This window comes from Bos javanicus, chromosome 23 (assembly GCF_032452875.1).
Source record: "Bos javanicus breed banteng chromosome 23, ARS-OSU_banteng_1.0, whole genome shotgun sequence".
Classification (NCBI taxonomy): Eukaryota; Metazoa; Chordata; class Mammalia; order Artiodactyla; family Bovidae; genus Bos; species Bos javanicus.
Genome location: NC_083890.1, coordinates 10440176 through 10455356, shown reverse-complemented (window position 1 = coordinate 10455356; position 15181 = coordinate 10440176). Strand labels below are relative to the sequence as shown.

General features: G+C 37.1%; 1 protein-coding gene across 6 annotated transcripts in view; it reads right to left on the bottom strand.

Annotated features, from left to right (window-relative positions):
• The window catches only part of KCTD20 (potassium channel tetramerization domain containing 20), a 36103-nt gene that overhangs the window by 20620 nt on the left and 302 nt on the right, over positions 1 to 15181 (bottom strand). Inside the window, exon 1 of one of the 6 annotated variants that reach the window (XM_061398021.1) lies at positions 9538 to 13848. The exons of 4 other annotated variants lie outside the window; for them this stretch is intronic. The gene's annotated coding sequence lies outside the window, so the exon portion shown is untranslated. Of the gene's footprint in view, positions 1 to 9350; positions 9446 to 9537; positions 13849 to 15181 lie in introns of those variants that run through there. One more of the 6 variants, XM_061398022.1, reaches the window with a different exon arrangement.

Sequence of the window (15181 nt, the reverse complement as noted above, 5' to 3'; positions counted from 1 at the left end):
TAGCACAGATCTAACAAAATCCAAATGGCTAACCAACTAACTGCCTTAATATATTCTCAAGAGTCCGTTTTTTCCCCACACTGATTTGAGATGGCACTTTAATCAAACACTAACATAATTTATGCTTGGTCTGGTTTTTAAACTCTGTTCCACTGATTAATCTTGTCAATACAATTGTCCAATTGAACAATCTTGACATCATTTTTCTGTCATTTATCTAGAACTTCTAGAATGGTTTTTAAGTTGTCAACAGGGAAATTTTTTCTTTTAATCTTTAAAATTATATCTTAACCACTCACTTTTTTTCTGCAGTGATTGCTAGTTTAGAATTATTAAGTTTCATAAAGCATTAAATTTAATGGAGATGGCAGCTGCACGCATACCAGTTTATTACTCAGAATGTAGCTTTGTTTGCTCTCTTACTATATGGAAGTAAAAATTTGCTTTACCCAAAAATATTACTGCCATAATTCATTCCAATGAAATATTTTTTAAATGTGTGGATAATTAGATGTATTAATACTAGAGCATTTTTACTATTTATAAGAGTGTTTAGTCAAGTTTTTAATTCAAAGTAAAAATGTTTATTTCAGCTATTTTAATACACATAAATACATTATTTACAAGTTAGGTTACCATTGCAGCTATACTAGAATACTTTTCTGTGCAAGATTTTGCTTTTCTTGAATACTGGTCAAGGTTCATACACCTGCCTTTTTTATATACTCTTCCTGTGGGTCTAAGCAACTATATAATTAATCCCTGGTAAAGATCAATTCCCTTCCCCTAACTCTTTTTTTTTTTTCTTTTCAAAGAACTAATGCTATGAAATGTTCTCCCATTTCCCATACCATTTCCTCATTAAGTCTCAAATTAAGGGAATTGACAAAGCAATCTATGGCATGTGTAAACACTAAAAAAAAAAAAAAAAAGTTAGCTATTATTACTTTTTATATACTCAAAACCAGCTTCAAGCCTATAAAAATCTTCAAAGACCTTATTTTTTAAATCTCTAATTGTTTCTTCTTTCCTGCATTAACACCTAACCTCAACTTTCATTCATTATCTCAATTTCAATACCAAAACCTCTCAATTATCCGATTAAAAAAAATCATCTTAGCATTAAAAAAAAAAGGTACACATTTCAAGTTATAAGATAAATAAGTGCTGGAGATGTACAACATGATACAGATAATTAACACTGCTTTCTTTACCTCACCTATGAAGGTTGCTAAGGGAGTAAATCCTAAGAGTTCTTATCACAAGGGAAAAAGGAATCTTTTTTTCTATTTGTCATGTTTCTATATGAGATTTATGTTCCCTAAACCTACTGTCATATCATTATGTAAGTAAGTCAAATTATGTTGTACATCTTAGACATACACAGTGCCACGTGTCAATCACATCAATAAGTGTAGAAGGGAGAAAACTGTATCTCTGGGTATCTGTGTTTTCATAGAGATCAAGTACTAGAGTCCTTATATATCCATTTGCAGAGGCAATAAAACTCAACTATGATACCACTGTTAACTCTTAATTCCAAACATTTGCTGGTAACAAACATGTTATTTCTATAAACCAAACCTGTAGTTTTAGAACTAAAAACTACACATCTTTCTAATGGACCTTTTGTACTGACAAAGTGCTTTTATCAGCTAGGTTTCTTTTTTTTTTAATCTCTCAAAACCATGGAGAAGTTTCTGGTAGTCTCTTCAGACTATCAACAAATTAGTCCCAACATATATATTATAGCCAGCACTTATTTACCAAACCCCTACTGTGTGGAAGGCACACTGTGTGCCAGCACGGAGCAACACAAAGGACTGAGCAATGCTCTCAAGGGTTGGCCCCAAGCTCCCACTGAGGAGGTGGGGCTATATGAAAAAGACAAGCAACTTTAGGTAATAAAACAGAACAGGTGGTTCAAACCAGCGGTTCCAGATTCTCGGGCCTATTCTTACAATGAGTCTGGAATTTGTGATTAAAAATTAAACAGTCAGCTTCTTAGGCAGCTCTTATGTGGCACTCAGGTTCGGGGATTATAAAATAAACACCGAAGTTGGAGCGAAAATCACCTCTAGACAGTGTGGTTGGGAAAGGAAGTCTTCATATGAGATAAGATCTGAGCTGGGCTCGGAAGCAAAGATTTTCTCCTCAACATTATTTTTTTGAAACTTTTCAAATCTACAGAAAATTGAAAAAGTTATTATAACCAGTAAAATCTTATATATCCTTCAGATTTACCAATGATCACCTGCTCCCCCACCACACAAGTTTTTCTGAATCACTTAAAAGTTAACATTACAACACTTCACCCAAGTTGCTTCAGCAAGCACATTCTAAGCATGAGAGCATTCTCTTAAAAACACGCAGCAGCACTGCTCTCATGTCTAAGAAAAGGAACATCTGCATAATCTAACATATAACCAATAAGCAAATTTACTCAACTGGCCTAGTATTTTCTTGCATCATCTTTTTTGGGATCCATAAGTCAATCAAGGCTCATCCCTTACATTTGGCTGTTCTGAATCTTTCATATTCTGCATCCTCTGTCCCTACCACCGCAATTTGGGGGACAGCTGTTTTACATGAAATTGACTTTTTAAAAAAAGTCTAGGTCAGAGAAGGAACCCTCCTACACTGTTGGTGGGAATATAAATTAGCGCAGCCAACTACAAAAAACAGTATGGAGTTTCCTTAAACTAAAAATAGAGGCATCATATGATCTAGCAATCCCACTCCTGAGCACATATCCAGAAAAGACAAAAACACTAGTTCAAAAACATACACGTACCCCAGTGTTCACAGCAGCACTATGTACAACAGCAAAGATGTGAAAACAACCCAAGGGACCATCAACAGATGACTGGCTTAAGAAAATGTGATATATAGATACAGATGCGTGTGCGCGTGTATGCACGCGCATACACACACACACACACACAGGAATACTCCTCAGCCATAAAAAAGAATGAAATATTGCCATCTGCAGCAACATGGAGGATAGACCTAAAGAATTTCATACTAAGTCAGAGAAAGACAATTATGATACCACTTACATGTGAAATCTGAAAAATAATACAAATGAATCTATATACAAAACAGACAGACTGCCAGACATGGAAAACAAACTTTGGTTATCGAAGCAGAAAGAGGAGGGGTGACAAATTAGGAGAACAGGATTAACAAATACAAACTACTACATATAAAATAGATACACAACAAGGATTCACCATCTAACACATAACTACATTCAGTAGCTGATAATAATTACAGTGGAAAATAATCTGAAAAAATATATAACTGAATCACTTTGCTGTGCTAATAAAATATTATAAATCTATTATACTTCAATAAAAATTATTTTAAATTAAAAAGTGTAGGTCAGTTCTAACATCCATCTCATTGTTTCCATGTGATGTGATACAAGTTAAATTTTTTTTAAACAAGCATACAGTTGTACCCTTCAAACTGCCATCACATCAGAGTCACGTAATGCCAGGCTGCCCCACTACAGGGAATGTCTGATTATGTGGATGAAGTGGTGGCAACAGCTCTTTCTGTTGTAAAGAGATCTGATATCCTATCTCCCAGTAACTTTTCACCCAGGGGTTTCAGCATCTATTGATGATTCTTGCCCAAACCAATTATTAATACATTTACGTTTGGGACTACAAAATGATGACTTTCTAATTTTATCATTCTTCCTACATTTACTGTCTAGCATTCTTCTGTGAAGTAGAACTACTACTTCACTCTCCCTGTATCTTCCTTTTAAAATTTAATTATGAACTCAAAGATCTGTTTTAATATAATGCATTAAAATGATCCATTACCATCTTTTTTTTTAACTTCTCCAGTTATTGGTTCAAATTGTCCCAGGTATGGCTAGTGGGATTCCCTTCAAGCCTTCATCTGTCATTTAAACACAATTCTATTGGTTTTTGGAGAAGGCGATGGCACCCCACTCCAGTACTCTTGCCTGGAAAATCCCATGGACGGAGGAGCCTGGTAGGCTGCAGTCCATGGGGTCGCTAAGCGTCAGACAAGACTGAGCAACTTCACTCTCACTTTTCGCTTTCATGCATTGGAGAAGGCAATGGCAACCCACTCCAGCGTTCTTGTCTGGAGAATCCCAGGGACGGGGGAGCCTGGTGGGCTGCTGTCTATGGGGTCGCAGAGAGTTGGACACGACTGAAGCGACTTAGCAGCAGCAGCAGCTATTGGTTTTTTGAGGCTACTTCCTATATAAGTTTTCTAAGCTCACCTTTCACCATCTCTGACCCTGACTTACAGTCAGCCAATTCTCCAGAAGACTTTCTTCTTTTTAATGGACAAAAGCATTTATAAATCAAGATGTGAACACCAGGTGTCTTATCTATTGGGGTGTCACAGTCTACTGAAATGGTTTAGAAGCAAACCTGGAGATTTTTTAAAACACAAACAGAGTTTATACTGATATTTTCACCTCAAATTTGACATTATGGTTTTTCTTTACTTATTTTATATTAGTACTATATCTTTTCTCTCACAATGAAAATCTTGGTTCATAATTCAGTTTTAAAACTATAACATTAATGTTACTAACATTTAAACCCACTAAGTTTAATTGTCTTTTGGGGGCTAATTCTTTTTGTCCTTGAATTACATTTCACTAGGGATGTATCGTCAGCATGCTATGTTTATTTTATTTTTAGTTATATTATTTTATTCTGTATGTCCTGTAATTTAGGTTCATTTTTGTTTTTTAATCACTCAATTATAGCTTATTTTTCATTATTTTTTGATTATGTAAAACATTTATATGGTTCAAAAGTTAGTGTTTCAAAAAAGGAATGCTCAGAGATATCTCTCCCTTCCCCTCCAGTATTTTCCTATCTATTCCCTGCACATAACTAGTTTTATTAATTTGTTTATCCTTCATGTTTCTCTTTATAGATAATATGTGTATATACATATAAATTCTTAATTCTTCTGTTACTCATGCAAAAGATGGAATACCATATCCAGTTCTGTACTTTGCTATTTTTCTTAACACCGTATCTCAAAATTCACCCCGCAGGAGTGACTGGAAATCTTTCTCATTCTTTTAATGGCTGTTTAATACTCCACTCTTAGATGTGGAGAACTTTGGTTCTTAGATGTAGAACTTTGGTTCTACCTATTAAAGAAAAGAAAGGGCATAAAACAGGGTTAATGATGTATAACAGGTAGAAAAGTAAGAGTGAAAACGTGCTTTATTATTATAAGAAAGGAGTGGAGGGGTAGACCAGCCAGGTCAGAGTGAAGGATTAATACAAAAGGGTGGCAGAAAACAGAGTAACCATCATACCATACAACTTCAGGGAACCCCACGCACACCACCATTTAAGGAGCTACACAACACACGACTTAGATGGCTGTACAGAACAGCCCTAGGAGAACACAGGTTGAAAAATAAGTTGCAGCTAGTTTACAGAGGCCTTGAATTATAAAGTAAAATAGAGTTAAGGACTTTGTCTTGTAGGTGAAGTTTTTATATAGAGAAGTTTCATATTCAACATGTTGCTTTAAAATAAATATAACCACAGATGGACAAGGAGAGTAAGAGGTTACTGGAACTGTCTAGGCGAGACAGGATCTCAGTGGGGTGACAGAAAGAAGGGTAGCAGCTGGGAGATGCAGGGGAGAAAGGCAGCGTGCCCGCCGGCCTTCATTTCCGAGTATGAGCTGCTGGCAGAGGCCAGGCTGGCAGATAAAAGCACAAGGACGGCAGTGGTGAGATTGTAACTGCTTGGATACACTTCCCTGTCTCCTTTACTTGACGCTCCTAACTTACTGCTCTGATAGCCTTTCTGCCAATAAACTTAGGTCCAAAAACAGCTTTTGTGCCAGAAGACTGTATTACAGTTACCTGAATTTAAGACTTAAAGACCTTACATTCAATTAGTAATTGTCTAAAGGCCTTTAAACAATTTCCTTTACAACTTTATCAAATCACCTAATTAAAAGAACTATTAAACAAAAGGATTTAGAGAATAACTTTTTTACTCACTAATAAGACAAAAAAGAGACAAATATAGTTGAATCCCCAGTATCCTAAGTTTGATATTTCATTTTTAATGATACTTATAATCTTTTAGGGAGAAGGCAATGGCACCCCACTCCAGTACTGTTTCCCGGAAAATCCCATGGATGGAGGAGCCTGGTGGGCTGCAGTCCATGGGGTCGCTACGAGTCACACACGACTGAGCGACTTCACTTTCACTTTCCACTTTCATGCATTGGAGAAGGAAATGGCAACCCACTCCAGTGTTATTGCCTGGAGAATCCCAGGGATGGGGGAGCCTGTTGGGCTGCCGTCTATGGGGTCGCACAGAATCGGACACGACTGAAGCGACTTAGCAGCATAATTTTTTAACATGCTCTTTTTGCGTTTTAGTACTTCAACTGCCTATCAAGCCAGTCTTAAAGTACTCAAAAAACCTTCAGTAAATCCTTAAACTTAGATTCATTAATTTATCTGAAGAAGTTTTTAAATACTGCAACCCCTTTCAAGATGCAAAGTTTTCTTACATCCTTAAATGACCAAATCTAAACCCAATTACTCAAGAACACATTCTACATTAGAATCACTAATTAATCAGTTGAGATTCAATATGCCAAGTTACCACAAACAGTCCATCTTAAGTCTAGATGGACTAACCTTTGTTGATTTTAACATATATCATTTGCTACATGTTATTCTAAGTACTTTATAAATGTTATTTAACTTAATACTAACAAAAACAACAAAAAACCTTTATGAAGTAGCTGCTATTATTATCCTCATTTACAGATGAGGAAACTGAGTAATAAAGAAGTTAAGAAAAGTTCTCACAGTCGCACAGCTAATAAATAGTACAGCCAGGCTTCAAACATAGGCTTCTGGCTTCAAAGTCAAATGCATGGTACCCTTAAGCTGTGCTATCTCTGCCTATTGGAGATTTACTTCTGATTTACTTCATGAAGTCTATGTTAAGTTTCCCAAGTTTGGAGATATGATCTCAAGCCAAAGATCTGGAGCCAAGACATATGACCTTTCCGTGCCAGTAATGAACACCCCTAGCACCTTTTCTGTTTAAATAGTTGCTTTGAAACAACCTCTAAATCAATTAACTCCAGATAGCAGATGATTTTACAATCTTGAGTTCCGAGTTCAATTTAAGACCTTTCTTAATTCTGCTATAACTCTCAACTTTATTACCTAAAAACAGAGTAGATCAAATTCTGTAATTTCCACACAGGGTGCTTCTATCTTTTAATGGATTCAACTAGTTATGCTCATTCTAATGACAACTTTAAGCTAGGAACAATCCAAGGTATATAACAGGAAGAGACACTGAAGTTAAGATTACTTAATGGCAAATTTCCAGGAAATTTCCAAGATCTATACTATTAGCAATAATGTCTTAAACAGTACAAGGGTGTACAATTTTTTAAATTTTAAATGTATTATTCAATATAGTAGGCCATTTGATAAGAAAGGCTGAGTTCTTGTATGGCAAGATCTGAAGGTCTTAGGGGACAGATCTATGAAGCAGTACTGTAGCAATAGAACAAATGTTGAAAATTCTGGAGACAATCTACAGTCACTGTGTCAGAAGATGATTCAAGGACCAGTATTAATCAGTGTCAAAAGTTTTCACTGACATGGCAAAAATGAGGGCAATGGAGATAATGTAATGCATGCATACAAACATAATTATTATCCCAATTCTAAGACAACTGACATTGACTAAGACATCAATCTAAGAACAGTGTTTCAAGAAAGTGCTATCATATTACATACATGATTTTAAGACACAGCCTGATTTAAAAAATATTAAAATGTGAACTAAAGAATTGTGGCAGATGTTAGTTTAATGCTTTCTTGGTACCTAAACTAAGTTTTACTTCATTTTTTTTATATTAAATGTCTTTTCTTTTATAAAATAATGGTGACAGAAAATGATAGGTGTTTTGTTTTTTTTTAAATGCTGGTCACCTGATGATGATGGGCTCCCAATTTTACCCCCACAATCATAAATCTCAAAAAGATCTGGGGTCCAAATCACCTTCCATCTAGGACTACAAAAACACTATTAGTTCAGCCCGGTCTAACTAAAAATATTCCAAAATAAAGAATCTCTTGCTTATTATTAGCTCATCCTATTGTTGGCCACTAATGCTTGGGGGGGGGATTTTTTTTTCCTTTGTGCCAAGTTGAAGTCTGCCTTCCTCCCTGCTCCCACCATGACTTCCATGCATTGGTAAGTCCTATCCCCTAGAATAATGCATCCATCAGAATGGGATGGGTGAAACCAAAAAAGAAAACAAAAACAAAAAAAACCCACATCTGTTTGAAGGCATCAGACAACTAGCAAGAGAGCCAAGACTGTGGAGGAGCTGTGATGGTCAGTTTTAGATGTCAGCCCAGGAGCTACAGTCCCAGTTATTCAATCAAATGCTAATCTAGGTGTTACTATAAAGTTTTTTGGTAGATGTGATTAAAGTATTTAATCATTTTAGGTTAAATAAGGAAGATTATCCTAGATAATGTGCTGAGCCTGATCCAACCAATTCCAAGGCTTTAAGAGCAGAACTGAGGTTCTCTGAGGAAGAAAAAATTTGTCCTAGTCCAATCTCCACATGGTATACACTAACACCCTTCAACAAATAACTTAATATATATGTGCCTGTATTTATATACAAATAGATGATATATATTATTTTGATGGTATATAAATAGTACACAGAACCATAATCCACAATTAAAACCATCCTTTAGAGAAAATTCCAGGACCAAGTGGCTTGACTAGCAAATTCTTCCACATCTTTAAAGGAAGAAATTGTATCGATCTTATCAATATAAACTCTTCCAGAGAACAGGAAAACAGGGCATACATCCCAATTCATTTTCTGAGGCCTGCATATAACACTGACTCAAAACTTCACTAGGACATTACCAAAAAGCATTATGGATGACTTTTTCTCATAAGCACAAAAATCCTATACCAATTATTAAAAAAAAAAACAAACCCAGATACATAAAAAAGGATAATACAAAGGTTGGCTTAACATTCTAAAAATTAATATAATTCATCACATGAAAAGACTAAAAATGTTTTATAATAACTAAAATAGCATGAAATAGTACTGATACACTAGATTTTAAAAAGGCAAGTTGAAACAATCTAGTCATAGAAAAAGATTAAAAATATTAATATTCTACCTTAACTACAGGCTTATCATATGTGATTTCTAAAAAACTGTTTTATCGACTATGCCAAAGTCTCTAAAATGAATGTGTTAACTACTTTTAAAATGAGAAAAATAAAAGGAAAATGTACCTCTAAAAACAGGGAACTCTTTGAGAAAATGATGGAAGTTTTTAAAAAATCTTAGAATACTTTAAATTTTTTAAAGTTTAAGAGGAAAATGACATATCACTACTTAAGAGATCTTGACATTTTTTCCATCTAGATTCAAGAAGAAATATTAGGAATACCAGACAAATTAGGAATTTAGGTTAAATACATGAAATAGTTTCTCAAGCAGATTACTCAATAGGATGACAGAATAATCTTGATAGCTTTAAATCCAACACAAGGACTTAAGGTGGAGGCATGATGCACTTCTTAGGGGACTCAACAGCAAGCTCTAAGGAACAGGTGGAAGGCAGGACATGTGGGCAGGCACAGGATAAAGCATGATCCTCAAGTCCCAAGGTGGAGAACGTTCAGACTGTGTTAGTTGCTCAGCCGTATCCAACTCTTTGTGACCCCATAGACTGCAGCCCACCAGCTTCCTCTGGAATTCTCCACGGAATTCTCCAGGCAAGAATACTGGAGTGCGTTGCCATTCGCTTCTCCAGGGGATCTCCCCCACCCAGGGATCAAACCCAGGTCTCCTGCACTGCAGGCAGATTCTTTACTGACTGAGCCACCAGGGACAGATTACCTGGCATTTAATTCCCTAAACAGACTGCTATGAGCTAAATTAAATTGTGTTTCCTTCAAAATTCATATGTTGAAGTCTGTTACCCTAAATCCTCAGAATGTGGCCTTTAAAGAGGTGGTGGCTCTTTAAAAGAGTGGACATGACTGAGTGACTTAACACTCACTTTTCAAGATTAAATGAAGTCATTAGTGGGCCCTAATCCAATACAACTGGTGTCCTTTTAAGCAGAGATGAGGACAAGAGAGGCACAGAGGGAAGACCGACCATGTGAAGACACGGAGAAAGCAGCCACCCACAGGCAAAGGAGCAAGTCCTAAGAAGAAACCAACCCCAGCAACACCTTGAACTTGGGCTTCCAGCCTCCGGAAACTCTGCTGTTTAAACCACACAGTTTGTGGTACTTTGTTATGGCAGTCCCAGCAAACAAATACATAGATATAACTGCAAAAATTAAAATTTTATCCTTTCCCACCAAAAGAGTTTTAAGGCCAATACACTGAAGGAATCTTACATGGTTTTAAGGTATATACTGTGGCCCTCCTATAGAAGTATAGATCATTAGTTGTTTTATTCTAAGAAAGGTGAACTTTCTCTAGTAACCTTAACCAAACCATGTCACAGATCTTTGTACTACACCCCAGTGCTTTCCAAAATTTTAGTAAGCCCTGCCTCCCCCATGTTACAGTAAGAAAGAAAGTTTAATTTATATCTACACTATAAAAGCCTTAACATTTCAACACTTGAAAGGACAATCTAAATCTAAAGAAAATATCAACAGTATCGTAAATTATTTTTAAAAAACCAATTAACAATCAGCATCTCCTGAGAACTCACAATAGTCAGGTGTAGATCAAAGCATTTTACATGAATTAACTCAATCCCAATAACCCTCTGATGTAGCTACTATTACAACCTCTATTTCAGAGAAAGAAACTGATGAATGTCCAAGCTAGTAAATGAAAGAGCTAGGATTTAAACCCAGGAAAAACTGGCTCCAAAGCCCACATTCTTAACCACTGCCCAGTGAAGAATAAGGAGGGCACTACTGAGCATAAGTATTAATTGATGGAGTCGGTCTAAGCTTGAACGCTGGCTCAGCCACTGACAGGTGTATGACTTTGGGCAAACTTAAGCTCTTTATGTCTTAGATTCGTTGGCTATAAAATGGAGGAAATTAAATGAGAAATGTAGACACATTGAGTGAAGAGTCTGGTACAAAACAATGTCTACTAATCAGTCTGGTACATAATAATGTCTACTAATTAATAAGTCCTTATTATTTCTTTTTTCGGCCACACCCTGGTGCAAGCTGAACCTTAAGTTTCCCCACCAAGGATGAAACCCTCACTCCCTGCTGGGGAAGTGAAGAGTCTTAACCACTGGACCGCCAGGAAAGTTCCAAATCCTTACTATTTCTAATTCTACCTTCCTGAATATACAAGAACAATCCAAAAACATCTACTGTGGGGACTCTAAGAAAAATAGCATGGGGTTCTCTTCTTTCATCTGTACTTCTTTCTTTCCTACTATTCCAGAAATGCATATACTATTCCAATAATCTCATTTCTCATAAGAGGTATATGGAATCAGATTAGCAGTTAGATCAGTCTTACTTTCTGTCTCCAACAGAGATACCTAATAATTTGGGTAAGGACAACAGTATAGTTACATGGCAAGTTCAAAAAATTCTGGACTTTGCTCAAACATCCAACATTTAATAAAAATTCAATGTACTTAACCTTTACTGAATTAAAAAAAATACCAACTTCATAACATTTCTTGGGATTACAAGAGAACTATTTGCTCATTATTTCAAGGTTCAGAATTCCTTATTTTAGTATTCCTACTCTTCCTGGTTTATGTGGTTAGAACACACTCTCCTTCCATCTCCATTTTTCCAAATATTGCTTTTGTATTCATGTGAAAGTCTCAGTTTTCTTCATCTACTTATAACTGAATTTCTCTAAACCGTTTCCATTTTTGAAGCATTTTTCTTGAGATGATTTAGTGGGAAGAACACTGGGCTAGGAGCCAGGGGTCCTCACTCTGCCATCTCATCTCTTAGATTCCTCATCTTAAAAGGCAAGAGGCGGGGGGAAAAAAAGCAAGAGGACTGCACCGTATAAATTTGTAATAGGTTCCCTTATATCTCTAAGCCTCACAGTTCCATGACTCTGGGTCTTCCAACTAGAAATCATTCAGCATTCCAACAATTTCCCTACACTTTTTACTCCAGTTAGCCAAGGAGGAGTAGGCATGTACAGATTCAGGGGCAGCTGCTGCTGCTGCTAAGTCGCTTCAGTCGTGTCCGACTCTGTGCGACCCATAGATGGCAGCCCAACAGCCTCCCCCATCCCTGAGGAAGACACCATAATCAAGAAGCCCAGGTTATAGAAGGAAAGACAACAGTATTTTGTGAATCAACAGAAATAGGTTAGGAACAAAAGTGAGACACTAAGAAGAAACCAAAGACAAAAAAAAAAAGTCAGAAAACACATAGCCTAACTCTAAGCTCATCCCTACACATCTATCAATATTTGAAGGACTAAGAAACAGAAAAAGCTTTCGGCAGCAGAGGTTATCCAGCCTTCATATTTGCCTCAAGGGAGCAATGCAACCCTGTGACATCTTTGTAATGTTGTTGCTAAAATGGCCTACTACAAAATAGGCATTACTGGGGTATCTGATGACTGAATTAATGTTCAGATAAACTGAAAGCCCTTGTAAATGCTACTGGTACTGCTACATAACAGGAAATCTGAGTTCAAGGCCAGATGAGAATTACACAGCATTAGCTGTCCTGGTTCTAAAGGGAAGAAGACTGAAATTAGTTGGGAGGGGGGAGATTTAGCCTAATGGCATTTCTAATGAGCTGATGATACTGGAAGCAGGCCCCTGAAAGATAAAAGGACAGATTAACAGGCACAGACTATCTCCAAGGCAGGCTTCCAATGTGGGGCTAGTGGTAAAGAACCTACCTGCCAATGCAAGACACGTCAGAGAGGCAGGTTCGATCCCTGGGTTGGGAAGATACCCTGGAGGGCAAAGCAACCCATTCCAGTATTCTTGCCTGGAGAATCCCATGAACAAGAGGAGCCTGGCGGGTTACAGCCCGTCGGGTCACAAAGAGTTGGACATGACTGAAGCAACTTAGTACACAGTAATCTCTAAGGCATTAGAATATGTATTTCCTACCCCAATATCCTGGTAGCTCAAATGGTAAAAAAAAAAAAAACTGCCTGAAATTCGGGAGAACTGGGTGTGATCCCTGGGTTGGAAAGATCCCCTGGAGAAGGAACAGCTTCCCACTCCAGTATTCTGGCCTGGAGAATTTCATGGACTGTATAGTCCATGGGGTCTCAAAGAGTCAGACGACTGAGTGACTTTCACTCACTCACCCTGATGGCAGAGTCCAAGAAAGCACTCTTTAGTTTCCTTCTAAAGACTCAGACCTTCTTGGCTTATGATTGGCTAGGGGACAAAGGAGAATAAAAATCAACAAAAGGATAAGGAAGTTGGCCAGTTCTAAAAATTCTCAGGCCAGTCTATTTTGCTGTTTCTCTAAGTGTGGTCCCTGGATCACCAATAACAGACCCAGAAAGGGGGTGCTTGCTTAACATGCAGACTCAGGACCCATCACTGATTTCCAGAATCAAATTTCTGAGAGTAGTACAAATAAAAACCACATGAGTTATCACCGCACACTTCTCAGAAAGGCTGGCATCAAAAAGAACACAAATGTTGGCAAGGATGTGGAGAAAAGAGAATCATCTTACACTATTGGTCAGAATGTAAATTTGTGCACTCACTATGGAAAACAGTACGGAAGTTTTTCAAAAACTAAAACGAGATCTATGTGACCCAGCAATTCCACTCCTGGTGATACATCTGAAAAAAAACAAAAGCACTAATTGGAAAAGATACACGTACCCTAATGTTCATAGCAGCATTATTTACAATTGCTAAGATACGGAAGGAACCTAAATGTCAATCAACAGATGTATGGATAAAGAGGTAATAAATATATGCCATGGACTAATACTCAACTAAAAATGAAAAACAAAATTTGCCCATCTGCAACAACATGGATGGACTCGGACGGCAGTATGCTAAGTGAAAAGTCTGACAGAGAAAGATAAATGCTGTATGGTATCACTGATACGTGGAATGTAAAAAAAAATACAACCAATATGTAACAAAAAAGAAGCCAATTCACAGATATAGAGGAAAAACTAGTGATCACAGGGTGGCAGCGGGGTAACAAAGGGGTGGGGAGTGGGAAGTGAGAACTACCAGGTATAAGACAGGTTCAAGGATGTTATTGTACAACACAGGGAATATAGCCAATATTTTGTAATAACTGCAAGTGGAAAGTAATCTTTAAAATTATATAAACAATTTTAATATATACAAAAAATTGGGAGACGGGTATTTACATTTTGGGGGGGGGTATTTACATTTTCAAGGCGCAAATTCATGTTTAAGAACTGTCCCAGATGTGCAGGGAGGGTGAGAATAAGTTGAGGATGAAGTTCTTTTGACTGGATTAATCAAATTCAGCTATGATAACAGCACTGTTTGGGGACCATTAAAAACTCTTAATTTCTCAGGTAACAGCTGCTCCTAGTTGTTTAACAGCTAAGAGGGGGACAAATAAAGGGCCTGAAAAATGCATTTTCATAACCGGGTTTAACAGTTCCTTGCCGCCTGTTATCTCGCTAGTTTATTCACTGGTTTCTCCTTTAAAAATAAATCGGATCAATCTTGGAATTTTCAGAAAGAATCACAAACTCCAAAAGAGAAGAGATTTTTTGAATAGTGCAGAACTGAAGACACTCAACGCTATAAAAAGTAAGGTTTTATTTAAAAGAAAATTACCAGTTCAGTCTCCCCCAGCTCTTCAACACCGATGAAAGCTGGTAATTTGTGGGTGGCAGAGAAGGAAGATTTTGAAGAAGGGGTGCAAAGAGCGAGAAGTCCGACCCAACTACCTAATTTTTAGTGAATTCAATGAATTGCCAGAAAACAAAAACAAAAACACGCAGGCAAGTGTTTTATCTATAAACACTCCCGAGCTCTCACTATTTCTCCTCCTTTAGGATAAAAACACCAAAGGCCTGCAGGAAAGTCAAGTTATACTTCAGCTGTCCCCCGAATGTGTAGACCTATGTCCACGCAAAGCGATCCCCTCTTCTTCCCCGGATTACCAGGTTTTACCCTC